This window comes from Leucoraja erinacea, chromosome 47 (genome assembly GCF_028641065.1).
Source record: "Leucoraja erinacea ecotype New England chromosome 47, Leri_hhj_1, whole genome shotgun sequence".
In the NCBI taxonomy this organism is placed as follows: domain Eukaryota; kingdom Metazoa; phylum Chordata; class Chondrichthyes; order Rajiformes; family Rajidae; genus Leucoraja; species Leucoraja erinaceus.
Window position 1 is genome coordinate 782,219 of NC_073423.1, and position 25,175 is coordinate 807,393.

Consider the following 25,175-nt stretch of genomic DNA (forward strand, 5'->3'; position numbering starts at 1 on the left):
TGCTTCATGGGCTAGATGAGTGTAAAAGGACTTACTGCACACACACAAGTCTTTTACTGTAACTATTTATTTAGGTAACTGTTAATCACTATGCTGTAGCTGTCCGTGGTCATCACTGGAGCTAGAGAGCGAGCTAGAGGTGGGGACACTACAATTATACTGGAGACAATGGGGAGTGGTTAGTAATACGGGAGGTCACTATGGTTAAAGGAACATGCACTGATCTACATCCTTCCTCTGGGAAAAAAAAGTATGGCAGGTACTATACAGAGTGACCACGGCTCATACGCTACGAACACCAACCGCACCGGCAACAGTACAACACTATGCGAATTCCCCGTAGCGGACAGGCGGCCTGACCAGCCGGCCAGAGCGGGTGCGTAAACCGCCCTCCTCCTCATCGTCGGGAACAGAAGGGATGGCAGCCGGGGGATGGGCAGGAGAGGCGGGCGGAGGAGAATGCGGGGCTGCGGGTGGAGAGACAGGTTTGGCAGGGGAGGGAGGTTTTGCGGGCGATGCTGGCTTGACAGGCGAGGCAGCGGAACGGGCGGACAGTTGTGAGGGGAGGGTGCATGGCATGCGAGGCGTAGACGGGGCGTGAGGGGCCACGGGAGGTCTGGAAGAGATGGGGGGGTGAGAAGGATCCGCGGGAGGCGGAGCGGGCTCATTCACAAGGAGTAAGTGCTGGCGGGAGCGACGGTAGATAGCCCCCTCGTAGTCGACCAAATAGTAGCGCGGAGAACCGGCGTCGCCGACTACGACTGCCAGGCGGTAGTGGCCAGTGGGGGATTGCATCCGGACAACCTGCCCCGGGAGCAGACGTGGAAGTAGGCGGGCAGATTTGTCGAAGGAGCGCTTCTGGGTGTCCTGTTTTTTGGCAATGCGCTCAGTGACAGTGGCAGGATTTTGTACAGAGGGCTTGAGGGACTGCTGGGAAACCGGCAGGGGAGGTCTGGTGGTGCGAGACATGAGGCGCTGGGCAGGGGAACCGAGCGCAGGGTCGCGGGAAATGTTGCGGAGGTTAAGCAGGGCAAGGTGGAAATCGGCACGGAACAGGCGGCAGTGTTCCAGCAGCTCCTTGGCACTACGAACGGCCCGCTCAGCAAGTCCGTTGCTTTGAGGAAACTCGGGGCTGCTGGTGATGTGGTTAAAGTTCCAACGGGCAGCAAAGGTCTTGAACTCGTCGCTGGAGAACTGGCTGCCGTTGTCGGACCGGAGGGTCACCGGGTAGCCGAAGGTGGAGAAGTGGCGGCGAAGTTTCCCGATGACGGCGGCAGAGGTGATGGAGGTCAGCTGGTCGACCTCGAACCAGCTGGAATACGAGTCCACCAGGACCAGGAAGTGCTTTCCGCGCCACTCAAAGAGGTCGGTGGCAACGGCCATCCATGGGAGTTCTGGACCCGGCGGCTGCAGGAGAGGCTGGCGCTGCTGATGGGGGTGCAGGGTGTTGCAGGCAGCGCAGGCGGAGACCCTGTCACGGATGTCCTGAGCCATGCCAGGCCAGTAGAATTGGCTTTGGGCATGGGATAGGGTAGCTTCCGCCCCAGGGTGGCCGCTGTGAGCAGTCTGGAAATAGTGATCCCGGAGTGCGGCAGGCACCACGACTTTGTGACCCTTTACCACCACGCCGGCGTGAAGCACCAGTTCGTCGCGAACGAGGAAATATGGTGCCGCGCCAGCAGGCAGTTCGGAGTGATGGTCAGGCCAACCACGGCGGATAACGTCCGCAAGTTGTTGCAGGGCAGGATCATCAGCAGTATGTTGGACCAGGGACTGCATTTGCTGTGAAGGAACAATGTTGACGTTTAGTACCAGAAGGTCGGAGGATTCGTACGGGTGACGGACAACGGAAGGCAGCGGAGCACGAGAAAGAGTGTCAGCTACAAACATGTCTTTGCCCTTACGGTAGACGATCTGGAACGTGAAACGCTGGAGCTGCAGCATCATGCGCTGCAACCGGGAAGAAGCAACATGGATAGGTTTATTCAGGATTGTCACCAACGGCTGGTGGTCAGTCTCGATGGTGAAAGAGTTGCCGAGGATGTAGTCCTTGAACTTGGAGCAAGCGAAGACCACGGCAAGCAGTTCTTTTTCAATCTGGGCATATCGCTGCTCGGCAGGGGTCATGGTGCGAGAAGCGTAGGAGACGGGCAGCTGAAGGTTGTCATAAAGCTGCAGATAAGCGGCACCGAGACCAAACTTGGAAGCATCGCAAGTGAGGATAATGGGTCGGTGCAGGTCGAAAAATTTCAAAGTCGGGGTAGCGGCAAGCTTTAGCTTCAGAGTCACGAAAGCTGACTGGTGGTGCGGGAGCCAGACCCACGCGGAGTCCTTTTTGATTAGTTCCCGAAGGGGGGCACTCAGTTCACTGAGGTCGGGTATGAATTTACCCAGGTAATTGACCATGCCCAGGAAGCGCTGCAGGCCAGGGACGTCGGTAGGAGCGGGCATATCTGTGACCGCTGACGTTTTCTGGGGGTCGGGCTTGAGACCCCCTGCCGTGAAGACATGGCCAACGTAAGTGACTTCTGGAACCCGGAATCGGCATTTCTTCGGGTTCAGCTTGAGGTTTATCACCCGCGCCCTGTCCAGGACTTTGCGGAGGTTCAGGTCGTGCTCAGCAACGTCCCTCCCGTACACCAGAATGTCATCCACGATGATGGCGCACGGTAAGCCGGCAAACAGTTGCTCCATGGTGCGCTGGAAAACCTCGCTGGCAGAGTTGATTCCAAACGGCATGCGGAGGAAACGGAACCGGCCGAAGGGAGTGCTGAAAGTGGTGAGGAATGAGGAGCGTTCGTCCAGAGGGATTTGCCAGAAGGAGCTCTTGGCGTCTAGGACTGAAAAGACAGTGGCAGGGCCGACCTGTGCAGCAACGTCCTCTACCGTCCGCATGGGGTAGTGGGGGCGCTTGATGGCAAGGTTGAGGTCCTTGGGGTTAATGCAGATCCGGATCTCGCTTTTGTCCTTTTTGGCTGCGACGACCATGGTGGAGACCCACCTAGTGGGAGCGCTCACCTCCTTGAGGATGCCCATGGTCACCATATCGCGCAGAGTAGACTCCACGCGGCCCTTCATGGCAAAGGAGACGCGGTGTGCCGGCCGAATCACCGGGTCGACGCTCGGGTCGACAACAATCTTGTAGTCGCAGGGCAGCTTGCCCAGAACGTCATCAAAATAAGTGGGTCCATGGGAGCCTGCACTAGGTGAATGCTGTGGTGGAATGAGACTAGCCCCAAGTCGTGACACGCACGGGCGCCCAGCAGGGTGACGTTGTCAGAGTCCAGCAGGTGGAAAGTGAGGGGCCGAGAGGTCTCTAGAACTGTGCAGATAAGAGTTGCCTTTCCCACGGGAACCAGGACGCCCCCCCCATAGGCATGGAGGCAGGTGTAGCCAGGAAGAACTTTCTCACCAGATCTGATCTGCTTGAAAAGGCTTATTGACATAACATTGGCGAAAGCGCCAGTATCGACCTTGGCTGAAAAGGAATGGTAGTAACATGCACAGAGGGATCCGTAATCAGAGCAGGTGTACCCAAAAGTGAAAAAATAGTTGGATCTTCACGAGAGGGGAGTGCATCAGAGTCTTGGAGCTCCTCCAGCTCGTACTGAGGAAGCAGAGCGCTATCGGGGAGTGCAATGTTGTTTAGTTCGGCAAGGTTGTTTAGACTCCTTCTTGGAGCAGGGACTGGCTTCCCACGGGAACGGCAGGCGGCAGAAAAGTGCCCGAGTTTGCCACAGGAAAGACAGGTCTTGCCCTGTGCGGGGCAAATGTTTGAGGGATGAGCCGTAAAAAAACAGTTAGGGCAGCGTCGCGGGACAGTCGAGGTGGCGACCTTCATGGGGAGAGCCGCGGGGTTGCGTCGCGTAGTCAGGCGACCGGCTTGACCGGTGAAGTTAATGTCCTGGGGAGCCTGTCTGGACACGGAACCAACGGCTTCGGACATGCGTGCAGAATACATAGCATCCCGCAGTGTCAGATCGGGTTTAACTAAGAGCTGCTCACGCAGTCTATCGTTGCGGAGACCATTAACCAGGACGTCCCTAATTAATTCGTCAGGGGTGATTGTGTCAAGGCGGCAGCGCTGAGCCAGGTGATGCAAGGCGGCAATGTAAGTGCCGACAGGCTCGCCTGGCAGCTGCTGCCTCTGGAAGAATTTGAAGCGTTCGATGATGTTGTTGGTAGGAATATCACAGAGGGCAGCGAACTTATTAAGGAGACATACCGGGTCGTTGCGGTCCTCTCCGGCGGCGAAATGGAACGATGCATACTGATCCATAGCTGCAGGTCCCGCGAGGTTAAGCAATAGGTGAGCCTGTACAGCAGGAGTGACATCAGGATGGGCGATAGCAATGTAATGCTCATAATCGCGCTGGAACACGGTCCAGCGATGGACAATGTCCGTGTCGAACACCAACGTGTCTGGTCGACGACAGTTGTGGGACATGATAAAAGAAAGGAGGGAAGGACTGGGAGAAAGAAATAATAAAATAAAAACCGATGAACAGGAGACGCAAGTCTACCGCTATGACACCATTTAAAAGGGCTTACTGCACACACACAAGTCTTTTACTATAACTATTTATTAGGTAACTGTTAATCACTATGCTGTAGCTGTCCGTGGTCATCACTGGAGCTAGAGAGCGAGCTAGAGGTGGGGACACTACAATTATACTGGAGACAATGGGGAGTGGTTAGTAATACGGGAGGTCACTATGGTTAAAGGAACATGCACTGATCTACAATGAGATTGTTCATGACTGTGCAGCAACAATATCCTGGCGTTATGAGGATTGACTGCCCCAGAGGTCCACACTCCCATACTTATTGATGCATTATAGTATAACTAGTATTAAGAGATATTTTAAATTACTTTTTTTACATGCAAACATAGTGAACAAATATGCCTCCCTAACTTCTAATGCGAAGTGCAAAGTTAAGAGAGATGTGTTATACTTAGAAAATCGTCTTCAAAATTAGAAAACCAATCCTTCAAAATGAAGACAATTTTAGTTTCATCCACACAATCAATACAGAATGGCAGTGCCCTAAACTGGTTCAAGTTCAATGTAAACCTGATATGTTGCAGGCTCAGGGTGGCTTTGAAGAAAATTCTCATGTTTGGTTTAACTATGGGCTGTTTCATTTGTGTTCAAATTTTAATTTTATGGTAAATAAATCTTTGCCCTGAAAGTCATGATAATTTATTTACCATTTGGTTCCAGATTGATTTCTGCCTGTCACCAGTTTCATTGGCAGTGCTAAATAGACAAGGCCAGGAATGCACCTGATTCAGACAGGAATCTTTGTTGTGAAATGCTATTTGAAGTCTGTGCAAGTAGGATACGCGTTGCATACCAGATGAAACATCATGTTCCACAACTAAATATAAGCTTTCCTCTTCTCTCCTCTTAACTGACTAAATATTTACCATGTTTTCCATTTCTTTGCTGTTGTATTGGTTCTCTTCTTTGATTAATGACATTGCTGGTGTAATCACAGTGAAGTCTGCACTTTAGCACAGTGACATACTGACGAAGCATTATCTGTGAGCTGTTTTTTTCACAGAATATAGAACAGTATAGAACTGGAATAGGCTCTTTTGCCCACAATATCTGTGCCGAACATGATGCCATGTGAAACAATTCTCCTCTGCCTGCTGTGATCATTATTCCTCCATTCCCTATATATAAACACGTGCCTATCTATAAACTTCTTAAATGCTACTATCGTGTCTGCCTTCACCACCACCTCTGGCAACAAGTTCCAGGCATGCATCATTCTCCGTATAAAAGGAACTCGCCCTCCATGCATCTCCTTTACACTTTAACCCTACCACTTTAAAGCTGTATGCTGTAGTCTTTGACATTTCCATCCTGGTGAAAAAAGGTTCTGACTGCCTACCCTATCTATGCCTCTCATGATTATACATACTTCTATCAAGACTTCCCTCAGCCTTCTGAATTTGTCCAACCTCTGTCCACAGCTTCCACCCTCTAATCTAGGCAGCATTCTCCAAAGTCTCCATATTCTACCTGTCATGTGATCAGCACAAGGCTCCAAATGTGCCTAACCTCAGTCCTATAAATTAGCAACATGTCTTCCTGATGCGTATCAAGCCCTGACTGATAAAGAGGGTCTGAAGAAGGGTCCCGACCCGAAACATCAGTCTGAAGAAGTCTGAATTCGAAACACCCATTCCTTCTCTCCAGAGATGCTGCCTGTCCCGCTGAGTTCCTCCAGCTTTTTGTGTCTATCTTCGGTTTAAACCAGCATCTGTAGTTCCTTCTTGCAGCATACCATATGTCTTCTTTATCACTCTGTCTACTTGTGTTACCACTTTCAGGGAGCTATGGACTTGGAAGATCCCTCTGCACACAGCTTGAAGTTGTCAAGCTGGACTGGGTACAGAAAAGATTTGTTCCTGTAAGGGCTGGGTCTGAGCTTCAGGGAAACGTTCAGTAGGCTGGGACTCTATTCCTCAGAGTGCAGGAGGATGGGGGGTGATCTTTTTGAAGTGTAGAAAATCATGAGAGAAATAGAGCAGGTAGATAGACAAAGTCTCTTGCCCAGAGTAGGTGAATCGAGGACCAGAGGACATAGATTTAAGGTGAAGGGGAAAAGATTTAATACAATACAATGCAATACAATACCTTTTATTTGTCATTTGAACCTCACATGAGGTTCAAACGGAATTTGGTTTCTGCAGCCATACAAGAAAAGAACCAAGACACACACCAACACAATTTACACAAACATCCATCACAGTGAATCTCCTCCTCACTGTGATGGAAGGCAAAGTCTTGTCTCTCCCCTGCTCTCCATTCCTCTCCCAACGTCGAGGTCAAAGCCCCTGGTGGGCGCTAGCAAGTCCGTGGCCACTCAAAGCCACGGCGGGCGATGCAAGGCCCTGCCCCGGGTCTTGGTGTTGGAGCCCTCGGCGGGCGCTAGCAAGTCCGCGGCAGATCAAAGCCGCGCCAGGCGTTGTAAGGCCTCGCACCAGGTCACTCTTAACCCAGCAATTTGGGCGGGAGAAGTCGCCGTTGCCGGTGCCCCACAAAGCAGTCTCCCACCGGGGACCCGCGAGCTCCCGGTGTCACCATCCGCCGGAGTCGGGTCGCAGCAGCGCGCCACCGCAGCTCTCCACGCTCCAAAGCTGGCTAGCTCCACGGAGGTAGGTCCGCAGCTCCACAGCTCCACAGCTCCATGGAGGTAGGTCCGCAGCTCCGCAGCTCCTTGAGCCTCCAGGTCATTCCGGTTGGAGGCCGCTCCACGGCACTAGGCCCCAACGGCAACAGAGACCCGACAGGGAAAAGGTCGGGTCTCCATGCAGGGAAGAGATTTAAAAGTTTCCCCCACATTTAAAAACCCGCTACAAACTAAACCCTCAACAGGACAAAAAATAAATAAATACACAGACAGACGGCAGAGGCCTCTGCGACGTGGGTCACGCCGCCCACACAGGCAATCTGAGGGGTAACTGTAAGGGTGGTGGGTGTATGGAACAAGCTGCCAGAGGAGGTAGTTGAGGCTGGGACTATCCCAACGTTTAAGAAACCCTTTTATCCCAACTTTAAGAAACCCAGGTACAAGGATAGGACAGGTTTGGAGGGAGATGGACCAAGTGCAGGCAGGTGGGACTAGTGTGACTGGGACATAGAAACATAGAAACATAGAAATTAGGTGCAGGAGTAGGCCATTCGGCCCTTCAATATGATCATGGCTGATCATCCAACTCAGTATCCCGTACCTGCCTTCTCTCCATACCCTCTGATCCCCTTAGCCACAAGGGCCACATCTAACTCCCTCTTAAATATAGCCAATGAACTGGCCTCGACTACCCTCTGCGGCAGAGAGTTCCGGAGATTCACCACTCTCTGTGTGAAAAAAGTTCTTCTCATCTCGTTGGCTGATGTGAATAATTTGGGCCGAAGGGCCTGTTTTCACACTCTATCACTCTCCGACTCTATGACTCTAGCTACTAAGGGTCTTGCCATTAACTGCATACTTTCCCTTTACATTCGACCTCCCTAAGTGCAACATCCTGCACTTGCTTGGATTAAACTCCTTCTCCCATTACTCTGCCCAGTTCTGTAGCTGAGCTGTATCATGCTGTACGGGGTCACAACCTTCACACAGAGGGTTATCTGTGGAATTCTCTGCCTCAAAAGGCAGTGGAGGCCAATTCTCTGTATGCTTTCAAGAGAGAGTTGAATAGAGCTCTAAAGGATAGCGGAGTCAGGGGATATGGGGTGAAGGCAGGAACGGGATACTGAGAGTGGATGATCAGCCGTGATCACAGTAAATGGCGGTGCTGGCTTGAAGGGCCGAATGGCCTACTCCTACACATATTGTCTAATGTCTATTGTGTATTGGATACTTTGACTGTCTTCCTCGTTGTCTGCAACAACACCTATTTTGGGGTCTTCTCCAAACTTACCAATCAATCCATCTACATTTACGTCAAAGTCATTTAGATATATGACAAACAATCTATGCCAGCCCAGATCCTTGGGGAACTCCCCTGGTCACACATCTCCAACCAGAATAACATCCTTCCATCAACCCTCTGTCTTTATGGGAAAGCCAGTTCTGAATGCAAATGACCAGGTCTTCATGGATCTCATCCATCTTAATCTTCTGGATCAACCTGCCATGAGGAACTTTATAAAAATGCCTGGCTAAAATCCACATCAACAACATTCACTGCCCTACTTTCATTGACCACCTTTGACACTTCCTCAAAAAATTCGATCAAGTTCGTAAGGCATGACCTGATACAGACTAAGTCATGCTGACTCTCATTAATTAGTCCATTCACTTCCTAATATGAGTAAATCCTATCTCAAATTCTCCAACAACAGATATTTTATTTAGATATCATGCAGGTACATTGGTGTTAGTGAAAATTAAAATGACAGGAAGGTAAGGAACCTGAAGCATCCAAACATGTGCAAGTTGATGGGTTCATTGTCCGTGGTAAATCTGTCCCCCGAGAGTTGATAGGACTGGGGAGAATAAAATGGGATTAGCATAAAATTGGTGTAAAGTGGTGTCTGGTGGTTGCCCCAGCCTCCATAGGCTGAAATGCCCGTTTCTGTGTTGTATGGCTCTATATGTTCTAAACAGTTGTGACCCCATCGTTGATTCTTGGTCCTGAAAGTGATCCCCTTAGCCCCCAATGCTGCTTTCTGCTTGTTAGCCAGTTCTCAAAGCATGTCAAAGGTAGACACAAGATGCTGGAGTAATTCAGCAGGACAGTCAGCATCTCTGGAGAGAAGGAATGGGCGACGTTTCAGGTCGAGATCCTTCTTCAGACTGATCTTAAAGCATGCCAATGGATTACCTCTACTCCATAGGACCTTATCTTAATGCCTTCTGCAAGTTCAAATATATCTGTATTGGTTTTCCTCTTGTCACTCTGGTTGAGTGATTCAGAATATCGTCACAACTTTGTCAGATGTGATTCCCCTCCATATTGTCGACTCTGCTTGATTAGATTATGATTTTCCAATTGTGCTGCAATTATTTCCATAGTAATTGATCCTAACGTGTTTCTAACAATTGATGTCAGGCTTAAACACAGCTGAATTTATAATTTTTTTGTGAATAACAATGTAAATCTAAACCTGAGGAGAATAAGAGATTATGAGTCAGACAAGGCTGCCTTCTTATATCCAAATTCCATGGTTATACTTCAGACAAACCTTGAGCTGATATTTATCAATTCAACGGAATCCGGGATTGTTCCCATGAATTGGAAAATTTGCAATGTTTCACAATAATTCATTATGGAATATTATTAGCTTGGCTTTAATTACAGGCAAAATGCTATTAGGAGTCAGTAGTTATAATATTTGTGTGTATTTAGGGAGGTTTTATTAGAGACTCAACAAGGCTATTTTATGTTGAGGTTGTTAAATGTAGGTTGTGATATCAGGGATGACATCAGGACGATAGTGACTGCACCGACACTCACGGTTGGGTCAACGTACGCGATATGGTTTACTTATAAAAAAGGATAATAGTGATGAGAAGGTCCAGATCTGTGTGAGGATGCAATCCCTTGCTGTCAGTGTGTATGTGAGGAGGTACTGGTGATCTCGGGCTGGGCCTGGCATGTGAGGAGGAGCTAGCGGTCTCGGGCTTGGTCCAATGGCTCAGTCTTGGTCTCAAAGGAGGACTGGCTGGCTTGGGACTGTCCCGGAAACTCAGTTTTGACCTGGAAGATGAGTGATTCGCAGTGTTGGGTTTGTCCCAGCAGCTCAGTCTTGGCCTTGGAAAAAAGGCACTGGTGATCTCAGGCTTATCCTAGAGGCTCAATCTTGAGCTGGGAGAAAGTGCTGGTGATCTCAGGCTTGTCTTTACATGCTTGTCCCGGTGGTTCAGTCCTGGACTCAAAGGAGACTTGCTCATGTTGATCATTTTATCATTCTGCTTGCTCTAGTCCTATTTGCTTGGATTCAGCCCATATCCCTATCCATACATCTGTCCAAATGTCTTTTGAAAGTCATAATTGTATCTGCTTTTATAGCTTCCGGATATATTCATTCAGATATGGAACACTTATTCCAGATATGGACTACCAATGGAATGATAAAGGTTGCCCCTGAGGTCCCTTTTAAACCTCTCCCCTCTCAGTTTAAACCTGTGCCCCCTGGTTTGCGAATCCTCTATGGGGGAAAAGGACTGTGAGCATTCACTTTATCCATGCTACTCATGATTTTGTATCCTTCAATAAGATCACCCCTCAGCCTCCTATGCTCCAAACGAGAGCATACTAGCCGATCCAGCAAGTGCAAGGAGTGGGGATATTTATCTGCACCCTGTCCAACAATGCCATCCTTCCTATCACTGGGTGACTAGAAATGCACAAAGTACTCCATGTATCGTCTTACCAGAAAAAGAGTTGGCTGCTTCACAGAAGCTATGGATTTCTATTAAAGCAGATGCTGTTGTATGGAGGACAGTTACTTGTGGAATCTCCTTTGATTCAGTTTAGAACTTGCTCTATCTTTCCTAACGATCCGGATGAAGGCTTCGGTGGAACTGTCAGTAAGTTTTAAGATTTATACTGATGTGAAGCCATGGATGGGGAAAAAACAACCAGAGTGAGATCTATTTTGTGAATGTTGGAATGTGCCCGTGTCTGAGAGATGACATTTGGGGTTGATAAATGTACAATTAAAGTAATGAATGGTTTAGCCTGCATTCATGTGGATAGAATATTTGAAGTAGATAGGTCAGAGAGACCCAGGAGATTTTCACAGGATGTACAGGCACAGAAATAGATTTGATGGTAGGAAGCTTTTCTTTTCCTTTCAGAGTATCATCAACCTCATGAACTGTGAAGATTCATTGCACATTCTTGGAACAATGTCTGAAGTCTCTATTTTACCTATGTTACCAACTTTAGTATAAAACCTCAGTTCATCAACTTACCAGGCAGCTATGTTAGCAATATGCCAGAGTTAGAGTGAAAAAGATTGCTTTACTGAGAAGATAAAGTCAATTGACCAGCTGCAATAATTCATACCAAACTATCAGGTAGACCATTCTATGATTCATAATATCACTTGTATTTATATCAAACCGCAGCAGTTATTTAATCATTTATATTTTGGCAAAACCGCTTTCAGTGACCAATTTTTTAAAAAGGTATATAGATTCCCATTTCTATTATTCTATTTGATTATTTGTTTCATGTATTGATCTCTCTTTGTGTGTAAAAAATATCTCCTGAGATTTGTTTTGCATTTGCTTTCACAAATATGATCTGTTGAATTCTTGCATCTTAATTGAAATCAATTCTTCAAATTCCCAGTTTTACTTCATTTCATTATTTATCCACATATATTCACTTGCCACTTGGTTCATTATAAAGTTGACCCACTCCTCAGCAGCAATAACTTCAATTTTTATGTTACAAGCCCAGATATAGGCACATTGTAGTAAGTGAACAAAAGCAACAGGAAGGTAACGAGTCTTAGATAGGAAATGAATTTAAGGGCTATGCCACTGACAGCTGAAGGCGCAGCCATCAAAAATGAAGCAGTTAAATTTGAGAGTGAGCAAGGAGCCAGAATTGAACGAGCATAGCTATCTCCTTCGAGCTGTATAGTTGGATAACCTAAAATAGAAGTGGATGGGAGAGGCACTTGAAGGATTTTAAAATAAATAGGAGCATTTAAAAAAATGTGAGGTAATATAGATGCAGAAACATTTTTGATGATCTCAAGTTTTGGCGATAGAATAAAGGAGACCAATCATCAAACAGTCAAGGCTTGAGGCGGCAAAGGCACAGAAGTGCGGTCCGGCAGAATCTAACCTAAGATGAGGCCAAACTCAGGCAATGCTACAGTGTTGACACAAAGTGATCTTGGTTATAAACAGGAGAGCCAACTTCAATTCGGGGTCATATACGACTTAGTTCCTCCCACACTGTTGAGTGCATTGGGCAGCAAGCTTTCGCCATTCTGTTCAGTCTTGTGCGACGTCTTCCACCCTCGATATGCTTGCGTCCCGGGCTTCCCAAATCTTTCTTGAATGTTTGCCTCCATGTGAGTTTTGGCCGGCCTCTTTTCCTTCTTTCGTCAGGTTGCCATGTCATTGCTATCTTAGGTGCATGTTCTGGTAACGTTCTGAGTGCATGTCCTTTAAATTTCATCCTGCGTACCTCTATGTCCTGCCTGAGAGGCTCTGTTGCACTTTCATGGTAGATCTCCTCATTCGTGATGTGGTCTCTGTAGCTAGTCTTCAGGATCCTCCTCAAGCAGCATTGTTGGACTGCATCCAATTTCATTTTCATCTTCACATTGATTTTCCATGTCTCACTGGCATAGAGGGCTGCAGGGAGGACTGCGGACTGGAAGAGCTTGACTTTTAGCATCTTGGATATCCCGCCACTAGACCATATTGACTGTATTTGTCTGAAGACTGATGCAGCTTTACCAATTCAGGAGTTTTATCAAGTAGGACACCCACACAGAAATCTATCTGGTTCAGTGTGAGACCCTTGGAAAGAGATGGATTTAGTGCCCAGGAATGGGATCAAGGTCTATGTCCAGAAACAAATTTCATTGTTGTATATCTAACGACCATCTAGTTCTCATTTTTTCAAAGAAGAAGTTTATTCATGCAGCATTCTTGCTTTCTGCATATTATTTAACGACTGTATTAAATTCGAATTTTATGTATAAAATTATTTAATCAATAATACTTGGAACAAATGAACAACTAAATCAGATCCTTGGTGAATGTGCATTCATATACAGTAGTTGGTGCATTGACATTTTTCTAACCTATATTATGATACAGTTACTGTACATGACTGGGTGCCCAGGAATGGGATCAAAGTCTTATGTCCACATTTTATTGTAATGCTGACAATTGTCCAATTATGGGGTAGATCTTTAGCCTCCAGATAAAAGCAGGCATGATCTCTGTTTGGGAAACGGAAAATATTTATAGCTGGAACTTGTTCACATTCTGAAATGTGAAAAAAAAACCCAGCTGCCCACTGGTTAAAAAATATTTTGGTTAAAACGAGCTGGAAAACATGTAATACAGATATGTATAGTAGTTTCATGATGAGCTCAAGGTCTCATTACTCCTGGTGAAGCAAAAGCAAGTTGCAGAGACCGCTTCTGGATCCTCCATTTCTTCACTGTTACTGAATGATCCCCATGACATGCAATGTTTTAATATTCCAGGGAATGTGGCCCTGATCAGCAGAAGATAATGCATTATCCACCTGATTCAGGCAGGATCCGTCGCTGCTTACACAGATGCAAATACTTTAGCTGATTCTAGGTGACAACAATTTTAACGAGTGTTTGGCTCCGTTTCCCATGAGTGTTTTCCATCCGTTGGAATTTTCCATATTGCATACACAAGGTCACTTTTAAAATTATCCACGTCTCCCGTGTTTAAGGCCTCACTCTTTCTTGATGTCCACACACATATGCACAGGATAGGATTATGCATGACTTCATTTTAAACTGGAGAGCCAACTTCCTCTTTAAATAGGATGCTAGCCATCATCTAAGAAATTAGACATCCTACCACCAGTGTCATTTTACAAACTGCTGCACTGCCCCTATTAATATTGAGACAAAGGCAATCCTTGAGTTGAACGACTCAGGGACTGTAATTGTATTGGAGACACATGCTTGGCAAAAGGCCAGGATTTTGTCATGTGCAATGAGAGCTATCAACTCCATGGTGGCCTTGAGGTTAGTTGACGTCTCATCTTGCAGTAATTGGCCCACCAGAAATTTCAGGCAACAGAGGTGATTCTTTCCAGCAAGGTAAAATAAGTCCCCATTACCTATAACCTAAACCTTATTTAGAAATACAATGCTGGGAATATTAATGCAGCCAAATGTCATTGTACATAATTTAATACAGAGGGCACTGGGCATCATTACATTAACTTCTTAACTAATTAGATAATCATTTCAGAAATTGCCTGATATATTTTGAATTGGTGCTCATCCCATAATACCTGTTTTATACTACAGCAGTCAATTGAAAATGCCCTTTAATGCTTCAAATTCAATTGTGAGGTTTTTTTTTAATTCATATTCAATAAATAGCAAGCAAAGGACATGTAGATTTTGTTTCATATTAGCATTCACACATTCCTAGCAATCCACATAATTAACGCCATTCATTCCCCAGTGGCTCCCTGTCAAGAGCAACTCATGCACTGACCCGATGAATCACTTGACTGTTCTTTAATAAGAAGTGTTTGGTAATGTTACTGAACTGATTGTTTAAAAATCCAGACAAATATCTGGCAAAGATGTATTGAAATTACATTATTGTAGATGGATAATTTGAATTCAGCTTTCAAGAGGGAAGAGGGTTTAATTGTCAAATATACCAACAACGGAATCAATTCTCACTTGCAGCAGTGTTACAGACCTGTAAACACATTGTTTTAGTTTAGTTTAGTTTAGATACATCGTGGCCCACGGAGTCCGCACCAACCAGTGATCCTCGCACATTAACACTATCCGACACACATTCGGGACAATTTACATTTATACCAAGCCAATTAACCTACAAACCTCTACGTCTTTGGAGTGTGGGAGGAAACCGTAGATCTCGGAGAAAACCCACATGGTCACGGGGAGAACTTACAAACTCCATACAGACAGCACCTGTAGTCGGGATCAAACCTGGATCTCTGGCACTGTAAGGCAGCAACTCCATCTCTGTGCCACCATGCTGCCCACCCTTCATAGGTAACATGTGATAAACACAAATTCAATAAACGAATAACCCCAATACTCATTCAAAAAAGACCAAAGACCAAAGTGCAACCAAAGACATTCCATCGTCCATAGGTTAGTGCTGTATAGTGTTTGAGAACCTATAGGTTGTTGGTAAGAAGTTATTCTTGAACCTGGTGGTCACATTTATCAGACTACTTCCCAATGGTAGGAGTGAAATGGGAGTATGGCCAGCATCTTCTATAGATCCTTTCCATGGATTGGCTATTGTGAACCACTTTTGTAATCTCTTTCATGCCTGGGCATTTGAGTCACTGCACCAGGCCATGATGCAACCAGTCAATAAGCACTCTTCTGTACTCTTGTAGAAGTTCTATAGAGTGTTCATTGGCCTAGTGAATATCTTCAATCTTCCAAGAAGTAGGCTTTTTTCATGAATGCATCAACATGCTGGGTCCAGGACACATCCGGGATATGCCCGCCCAAGAACCTAAAGGTATTGATTCTCTCCGCCACCAACCCGTTGATGAGGACAGGGCCGTGGATCCTCAGCTTTCTCCTTCTCAGTCAATATCAGCTCCTTGATCTTGCTGACGTCGATAACAAGGTTGTTGTTCCGACACCACTCAAATTATCAATCTCCCTAGATAGACAAAAAAAGCCGGAGTAACTCAGCGGGATAGACAGCATCTCTGGAGAGAAGAAATGGTTGACGTTTCAGGTCGAGACCGTTCTTCAAACTCCCTCCTGTATTCTGAATCGCAATTACCCATAATTTTCCCAACAGCGAAGGTATCATCGGCGGATTTAAATATGACATTGAAATTGTGTCTGGCTACACACTCATGGGTATCGAGTGAATAGAACAGGGAATTGAGCACACACCCCTAAGATGTTTCTGTGTTGATGGTTGTAAATGTGAAGTGTTGTTGCCAGTTTGTACTGATTGTGGGCTGTTGGTGAGGAAGTTGATGAGCAGAGATCCAGATCTCTGGATCTGATGGGTCTCCAGGGTCAGGTGACAGGTCTTGACCCAAAATGTCACCTATTTCCTTTTCTCCTGAGTTGCTGCCTGACCTGCGGAATGACTCCAGTATTTTTTGTCCATCTTCAGATCTCTGTTTGATACCGTTGTAATGGGGATGATGGTGATGAACCGAGCTGTGGTTGATGAACAACAGTCTGGCCTAAGTGTCCTTGTTGTCTAAAGGGCCTGTCCCACTTGGAGACTTTTTCGGCGACTGTCGGCATCATGGACTCACGTATCAGGTCACTGAAAAAGTCGAGTCGTGACGCGACATGATGACCTATTGACACCCGGTGTTTCCTCAAGTGTCACAACATTTTTGTTGTCGCCGCTGGATTTTGAAATGTTCAAACTCTTTCGGCGACCCTGATACGTCAGTCGATGATGCCGGCAGTTACCAAAAAAATCACCAAGTGGAACAGGCCCTGAAGTGTTCCACTGCAGAATGGAGAGATAACAAGATCACATTCCCTTTGATCTAATGTGGCAGTGGGCAAATTGTAGTTGATCTTAAAACAGAAAACTGCTATCATTGAACATGACTGAAATGGTCAGATTGACATAAAAAGTTAACTGTTTCCCATTTCTTCTAGGGAAAACAGCCTGCTATCCACATTGTGTATGTGATTCCTCAATTAACCAGTTGGTTCTGAAATTCCCTCCAAAGTAGCTGATAGTTCAGCTTCATGGAGGATTTCTGAAATGCAACCAAAGATAGCCAACAAATGTCAGCAAAGTATGAATCATGCAAGAAAAATTAATGGGATCATTATGGGTATCTAAATTATGTTGTGTTGTACAACATTTTTATATACCTGTACTATGTAGTAGAAATATATATTATCACCTTCAGCTAAATGTCATATATATTATCATATTACAGTCTTAAACCCCTTTCTCACGGGGCGACTTGATGCAAGAGTTAACCAGAGTTGAACATCGTGGGAACCTCTTGCGATAACCGTACGGCATTCGTGGACCACTGTGGCGCTAACAGCAGGTACTCGTGTAACTTGGTGACTCAGGAGAAAATTCAAACAAGCTTGAATTTCTCCAAGAGTGACGTACACTTGTGGTTGAATATTGCAACATTATATGCACGTAGTGGCCAGTGCGATATCCGTACTGACTCTTGCGTGTACCGTGGGAACTCCTGCGAACGGTGAACCCGGAAGCTGGACAGAGGGGACAGAAGGTGAGTAAAAATTGTCTTCTGTGGGATTGAATTTAAAAAATAAAGATTTGCATCCGCATATGGACATCAACTTATTCATGAGTTATGTTAATGTGATTCAAGAAAATAACTATAATCTTCAAAAGGGACTTTACTGAAAGGTCCCGCATTTTTATGGTCCGTGAGAAATTTTTCACTTCTTTGAGAGATACAGCTCGGAGTCCTCGCCGACCAGCGATCGATGCCTTTCCGAAGCAGGGTCCGGAACGCTACCAATCAATGTTCTCCAGAGACCCGTGTAAAGGAGTGAACTGCACAAGCTGGTTTAAAACGAAGACAGACACAAAAAGCTGGAGTAACTCAGCGAGTCAAGCAGCATCTCTGGAGGAAAATAGGTGATGTTTCGGGACGAGACACATCTTCAGACTCAATTCCGATTAGGATGTCTGAAGAAGGGTTCCGATTCGAATCGCCACCTATACTTTTTCTCCAGAGATGCTGCCTGACATGCTGACTTACTCCAGCTTTTTATGTTTTTCTTCCCAGATCTGACTTACCTGCTGAGTTACACCAACATTTTGTGTCCTTTTGTGCGTATTAACCAGCAATAATATTAGATCAGAATTGCATCTTTCCGCTAATACAGTCAATTATTAGTCAATTAATAATAGAATCAATTATTGTTGGTGACATTTCACCTATGAATATCAGACTATTTTCGCAGAGGTAAGGGCTAATTAGGCATAGCAAAAGGTATGAACACTTTTAAACATTTTTTTCCGACTATTTTGTCAAATGCAAATACAGGGAGAATGATCAAAGTGCTCACATGGCTCACTCTGTTAGAAGCATTCTGAGTTTAAATGTTCCGTGTATTCCTTCTTAAAGTATAAATTTTTGTGTGGTTAGGGGTGCGATTGAGAACAGCTGGGAAAGGGCGGAGGGGGCGTTACGAATAACAGCGTTTCCCTGGCCATATTATGGCCCATTCCCCAACTGTAACATTAATCAAGCTCTGTCTAACTCCGCCTTCACACCATCCCCCTGTGACATGGGTTAGTCATCGCTGGGCGGGCTGTGGGCCGAATGGCCTGCCAACGGGAGTCAGAGACTTGACACTGAGATCCATTGTGCAGGAAGGAACTGCGGATGCTGGTTTTTACCGAAGATAGACTCAAACGCCACCTGTTCATTTTCTCCAGAGATGTTGCCTGAACCATTGAGTTACTCCAACATTTTGTGTCTGTGTTCACTATGAACATTGAATTATTTAATTTTAGGGCGTAACTTACACTCTCTCTCTCCATCCCATCCCCCCCGTACCCCCCCCTGTCTAAATCCCCCCCCCCCCCCCCCCCCCCCAGGGTTAGTCATGTCGGTTTAACCAGTCCAAGGTTTGCAACGATGGTTCCCTCTTGGGATCACACTAACCCTAGCCAACAATTGGCCTATCAGGGAACCAAATATAGACATAAAGTGCTGGAGTGACTCAGTGGGTCAGGCAGCATCTCTGGAGGAAAGGGTTAGGCGACATTTCGGGTCGGGACCCCTCTTCAAAATACCTTGCTGAGGTCATCTGTTGTTGGCCCTGATTTGTCCCGGTCTTTTCTTGCTTCCAGTTCCCCCCTACAATCATCCCGAAGAAGGGTCCCGACCAAAAATGGAATCTATTCCTTTTCTCCAGAGATGCTGCTTGGCCCGCTGAGTTATTCCAGCATTTTGTGTCTAATTTGCTGATTCAGACAGTTTTATATTATCAAGGATTCTGCGCTGACTCTTTACTCTGAAACACACGTTGGAAATTTAAACTTGGGCGCAACTAACATCGTCTTACTACCGTGGGAACTCTTTAACTCAGCGGGCAGGCAACAGTTGATTGTTGCTCCCTTCAGTTTCCCTGGGGGTCGGGACGGGACTGGAGTTGGGAGGGAAAGGTGGGGGAGTCGAAGGAGAGGAGGGGGAGACAGATGGGGGTGTCTTCATTTACTGGCGGCGGGTGTCTGTCACTGAAACAGGCAGGTGAGATTTCACATCCACCTTGTGTGTGCCTCTCTCTCTCTCCCTCCCCCTCCCTCTCACACAGGCTGAGAGACTCTGCCTCTGTGAGTGTACGTCTCTTTCTCCCCCTCTCCCTCACACAGTAAGACCGATCGCCCCATTCTCTCTCTCTCTACCTCCACCTGTCTCTCTCTCTCCTTCCCTCTCCCTCCACCTCTCTCTTTCTCCTTCCCCTTCCCCTCTGCCTTCTACTCTCCACCTCTCTCTCTTTCTCCCCCCCCCCACCCTCTCTTTCTCCCCCTCCCCCACCTCTCCTTTCTCCCCCCCCCCTCCCCTCTCTTTCTCCCCCCCACACACAATAAGACCGATGTATTCTGTTTAGTCTCTCTTCACTCCCACACACACAGATAGACCAAGGTTATGTGCACACTTTCTCTTCCGCGTCACCCCGAAGTACATCACACTGCCTCTGTGCCTCTCTCTCTGTCTCTCTCCCCCTCTCTCCTAAGTAATGTGGCATCTTCCTGCAGTAAAGTCACGGCATTAGTACAGGCATGTCTCCAAATGAGCCAATTCAACCAAGGGAGGATATTTATAGTGTGTGGAAAAAAAAAGTGACATCATTTGTGCCACGTGATGATTTAATTACACTTGACAGTTTACAATGTTCATTCAAGATTTAACGGGAAAGCTCGGGAGACGGACAAGTCACTCGCACAAATAACAGAAATGCCGAGTACCGTGGGAACTCTTTGTCTACCCCCCCCCGTTATATCGTGTGATATCGTGCTAGACCACGACCACTTCACTCTGGCTACATCTTGCGTCAAGTCGCCCCGTGAGAAAGGCCTATTACACACATGCTGGGAAGCTTCTGGGGGTGTGCAATAATACTAATTGACAAACAACACATGATTGATGTTACATACCATATTTGACATTTGATTGCAATTGCTTTCCACAAACACTGGTGCGTTGGATGATGGTATGCTCCTATGTTTATAAAATACTCGTCTCTGACTATGGTTGGCTGGAACAAAGATCCCTTCAACCATGTTCAAGAAGGAACTGCATATGCTGGAAAATCGAAGGTAGACATAATTGCTGGAGAAACTCAGCGGGTACGGCAGCATCTATGGAGCGAAGGAAATAGGTAACGTTTCGGGCCGAAACCCTTCTTCAGACTGAGTCCCTTCAACCATGCTTCTAGGTAACAAGCTTTAACCACAAGACTTCAATGGGCACATTCCTATCTCAGGTTCCAATCTTCAATGGCACATGGTCCTTTTGACTCTCGGAGATGTCAAATTCCTTTTTCTTATGGGGTTGATAAGTATAAGTAGGGTCGACCTTTCCTCTGGCTGGTGTACCAAGAACCATCTCAAAACAAGCAATCCAGGACAGAAGGGTGAACAATGTTCTTCCTTCAAATCTTTGAAATCTATCATCCAAGAGGGCAGTGGATGCTCAGGCACTGAGTGCATTCAAAGCAGGGATGGAGGATATATAGCTACTAAGAGAATCAATGGATTGAGGGCAGTGCAGGAATGTGCCATTGAGGTGGAAGATCAGCAGGATTGTAAGAAGGAAAAGAGAGAAGAGGCTGAGTGGTCTACTCTTACTCCTATCTTTTATGTTCTTAACTTCATAGTGTTAGCCAATTCTCTCCTACATCTCCCAGCCCAAGGACAAACACACAAAACATTTGTGTTGACATGTGTTCAGCTTTCAAAGCCAATTGATTCTTGATTCACCTGCATGAGTTATTACACATTTTTGGAAGATTAGTTTCATTACCTTGTGACTTCAGATTAAATTGGTGAGACCCCTCTGACTGCAGAGCATAGCTTTAATGTGTATTTCATGCATGGAAGCATCCCTTACTAGAGGGTCAATGTTAATTATTGTGGAGAATGAATTGCATTCTCCACTGAATTGCATTTTCATTTCAGTGCCTCGTTTTAAATGGGATTCCCCTCATTCTGCTGCCAAACAGATTCAAGTTCAAGTTTGTTCCTCTACATAAATAATTATTAGAAAATAGCCATCAATTAGAATGAAGTGTTCTTCATTGCAATACATTTCTTTTGAGCATTGGTGATTTTACAGGCACAACTGCAGCTGCAGTACCTCTTGTGATGAGCAGAAAGCTAATGCTCCATTTATAATTGACCTATATTATGTGTCCACTTCACTGGCAGTTCCATTTCTTTGGTTACGTGATTGTCACAAGAGGTGGCATTTCTCAGTTTGACCATGTGGGGATCATTGCAGAGCTGATATTCCTTTTCACCTGCGGCATTTTTTGTATTTCTGATAGAGCATACACGGTTCTTTTTGGTGTACAATGAGAGCTGAAGTACCATTGAGGTGTGCTGCACAGCAGTGAACCATTCAACCCAGTGATCACTCATTGCTTTTTGCCAGGTACGGAAATCGCTATCAAAATATGATACTAAAGCCATCTGAAACTAATCCTACTCTTGTGCTTTCATTTTCCAGACCTGCATAAACATAAATCCAACTTTCCCTTTTAAAGCCCAAAGTATTCCATGCCCTACTTGTGCTCTCTGCAAATAAGTTTCAACTAAGCCACATTTCTAGTGGGTGATGAATTCTGTGAAATGAAAGACTTTTTAAAGATATGATTGGCCCCTCTCGACTAGCACGAGTTGGTCCAAATGTTACAGAATTTCTTTCTTGCAAAACAAAATTCCTCAGCATATTTAAATACTGTAACCTGATAAACCTTTATTAAATCAATTGAAATGGGCTCAAATATAAGCATTCTTACGCATTGTCTATTTCATCACCTGAGAATAACCTGAATCATGGAGAATCATAAAGTATTACAGTATGGAAACAGGCCCTTTGGCCCACTGATTCCAACTATCTGCCACCATCTACACTAATCCTACATCTATGGTTTTTTTTAAAATTCTCCTCACATTCTCAACAATTTCCCCCAGATTCCAACATTCCACATACACTCGGGCAACTTACAGTGGTCAATTAACCAACAAAACTACATATGGAAGAGAACCAAAGATTCAGAAAAAACACACCCAGTCGCAGGGAGTCCGTGCAAACTCCACACAGCGAGTGCTTGACATCAGGATTGAACCCGGGTCTCTGGCGCAGAGAAAGCAGTGGCTCTACTAGCTGCATCACAGTAGTGGAGAATGTACCTTGTGATTTTAAATAATTGAAATCTTATCAAAAATAAAAGGATCCATTCATTTGATGAATTGGCAAATTGGACACTTTCTTAGAAGAAATATTAATTCCATCGTGTCTCTACAAGTAGCAGAAAATTACCATTGTTATTAATTTGGAAAAGAGCTGTGGTCAGTTTTGAGGCCTCCTGTTTTGGGCTTTTTTTAATCACTTTTGGGAAACTTGCCGTGACTTTGCTCCTGATTTGTAGTCACTTTAGTTGACAATCGATTTGTTAATGATTGGCTGTCCAAGTTGCTGCAATTAACTGCATCGAGATGTCAACTCCTTTCCATAGACAGTGTTTTAGTTCATGCATCTCACTCAGATTAAGTTACCTTTTTGAGAATTGAAGTATTTATAAATATCTACCCTGTTCAATGATATCAAGACTGTCCAATGATTAGTTTTGCTCAATTTCAAGGTGTGAATTTAATGATTTTATGTCATTCTGCCCTCTTTTGTCACCTCAAATGCCTTGTTTGCTATTGCTTCTTATTTGGGGGTAGGTTGTGCTTTATTATTTGAAACTATATTGGGATGGTGAGCTTAGTCTTTGTGTAGTACATAAATGGACCTGATGTGGAGTCCTGGGAGTGCCTTGCAGCTGACCGCGCGAGGTAGAGAGGTACCCTGAACCAACATCTCAAAACGGGGGAAGAGAAACTGTTGAACGCAGCGGCAGACAAGCGGGCGTGCAGAAAGGAGCGCAGCAACTTCAACAAACCAGAGACCACACACAAATGTGACCTTTGCCACAGAGACTGTCACTCCTGCATTGGTCTTTTTCAGCCACAAGCGACGCTGCTCTAGCCGAGGTTTGGAGCAAGTAGCCAACAACTAGGATGCATCACCCATGGTCAGTCATGACCGAGAGGGGCCTACCAGTTGTTTGTTGCTCTTAGGGTGCCTTATAATGCCTTATAATGCTGCTATCCATTGGAAGCAGGAATGCTGGAAAGTTGAGTGATGACATTAAGTGTACCACTTCTAGTATCCAAATCTTAAATCAAGACGTGATTTAAGACTCTGTTATAAGTATCTACTAATGCCCTCACTTTACGGAGATTATACCGTATCAACCTATATTTCATAGAATAGAATAGAATAGAATAGAATAGAATAGAATAGAACACAATGCCTTTTATTGTCATTCAAACGGCTTGGTTTGACCGAAATTGCATTTTCTACAGTCTTACATTACAAAAAAACTCTAGACCGACACTTAACACAGTTTGCATAAACATCCATCACAGTGAACCTCCAACATCTCCTCACTGTGATGGAAGGCAAAAGTTTTATCTCTTCACTTTGTTCTTCTCCTGCAGTCCAGCAGTCCAAATGCAGCGTTGAGACGAACTTGATCTCTTGATGTTAAAGCCCCCGGCGGGCGATGGTAAGTTCTGTGGCCATTTAAGCCACACCGGGGGATGTTAGTCCTTACCTCAAGTCCTTTAAACCACGCGATTCCAGTGGGGGAAGTTGCCTTTGCAGGAGCTCCGAAAAGCAGTCTCCCACCAGGGACCTGCGAGCTCCCAATGTTCCTGTCCACCGGGCCGGCGGCTGAACCCTCCGAAGCTCCGAAGTCGGGTCGCAGCCGCGCGCCACCACAGCTTTTCCCACTCCAGAGACGGCCAGCTCCGCGATGGCAGGTCCGCAGGCTTCGCAAATGGAGCCCTCAGGTTTGTTCCCGGCCGGAGGCCGCTGCCGGCTACACGATGTTAGGCCCAACGACATCGGAGACCCGATAGAAGTAGACCGATCTACTTCACTATCTTATTCTCTTCTCAGCATGGGTAAAGCTATCATCAATCACAATTCTGAGTGTCACCCCTCCCAATCAAGAAGATACTTCCAGCCAACGAAGCAATACTTACCTTTAATATTTTATTTTATATTTTATAATTTTAAATGAAACATGTTTAATTCTGAGGAGTAATTTCTTTTAGATTCTATCATTTACAAAGGATTTCCAAAACACAAGTACAATACATACAGTACCAGAAAAATATACCTATGAGTTGCAGACAAAAAGTGTCCTTTGAGGACAGAGGCAGAGAGGAAGATTCTATGCTTTTATCTCTGTAACTTTTGCTCACTCTCACTGTCTTTTAACATTTTGTACAATGTTTCCACTAGTTGGTATCTTCTGCATGTGCTTTGTATCTACATTAACCAAGTCAACTGGGCGGTTTGACAACACGGGCCTTGTTTTTGTTCGCTAAGATCACACATCATCATTATCATCAATCTTGTAATAAGATTCCTGTGGTTCAGTTGTTCTTTAAAATCAGGATCATAATCTTAAGGTCATCATTGTTAGGATAGGAACTTGGTTCTCCCATGCCACATGGCAATCCACACAGGCCTGCCTGTGCACAAAGCAGTTTATCTAGTGCACCCTACAGCGATTATCTTATGACTGTCACATTAAAGTCCTTGACTAAGTTTTCTGGAGCAGAATCCATTATTGTCCCACCTCTAGAAGAGTTAAGGGACTGTCCCACTGTACGAACTAATT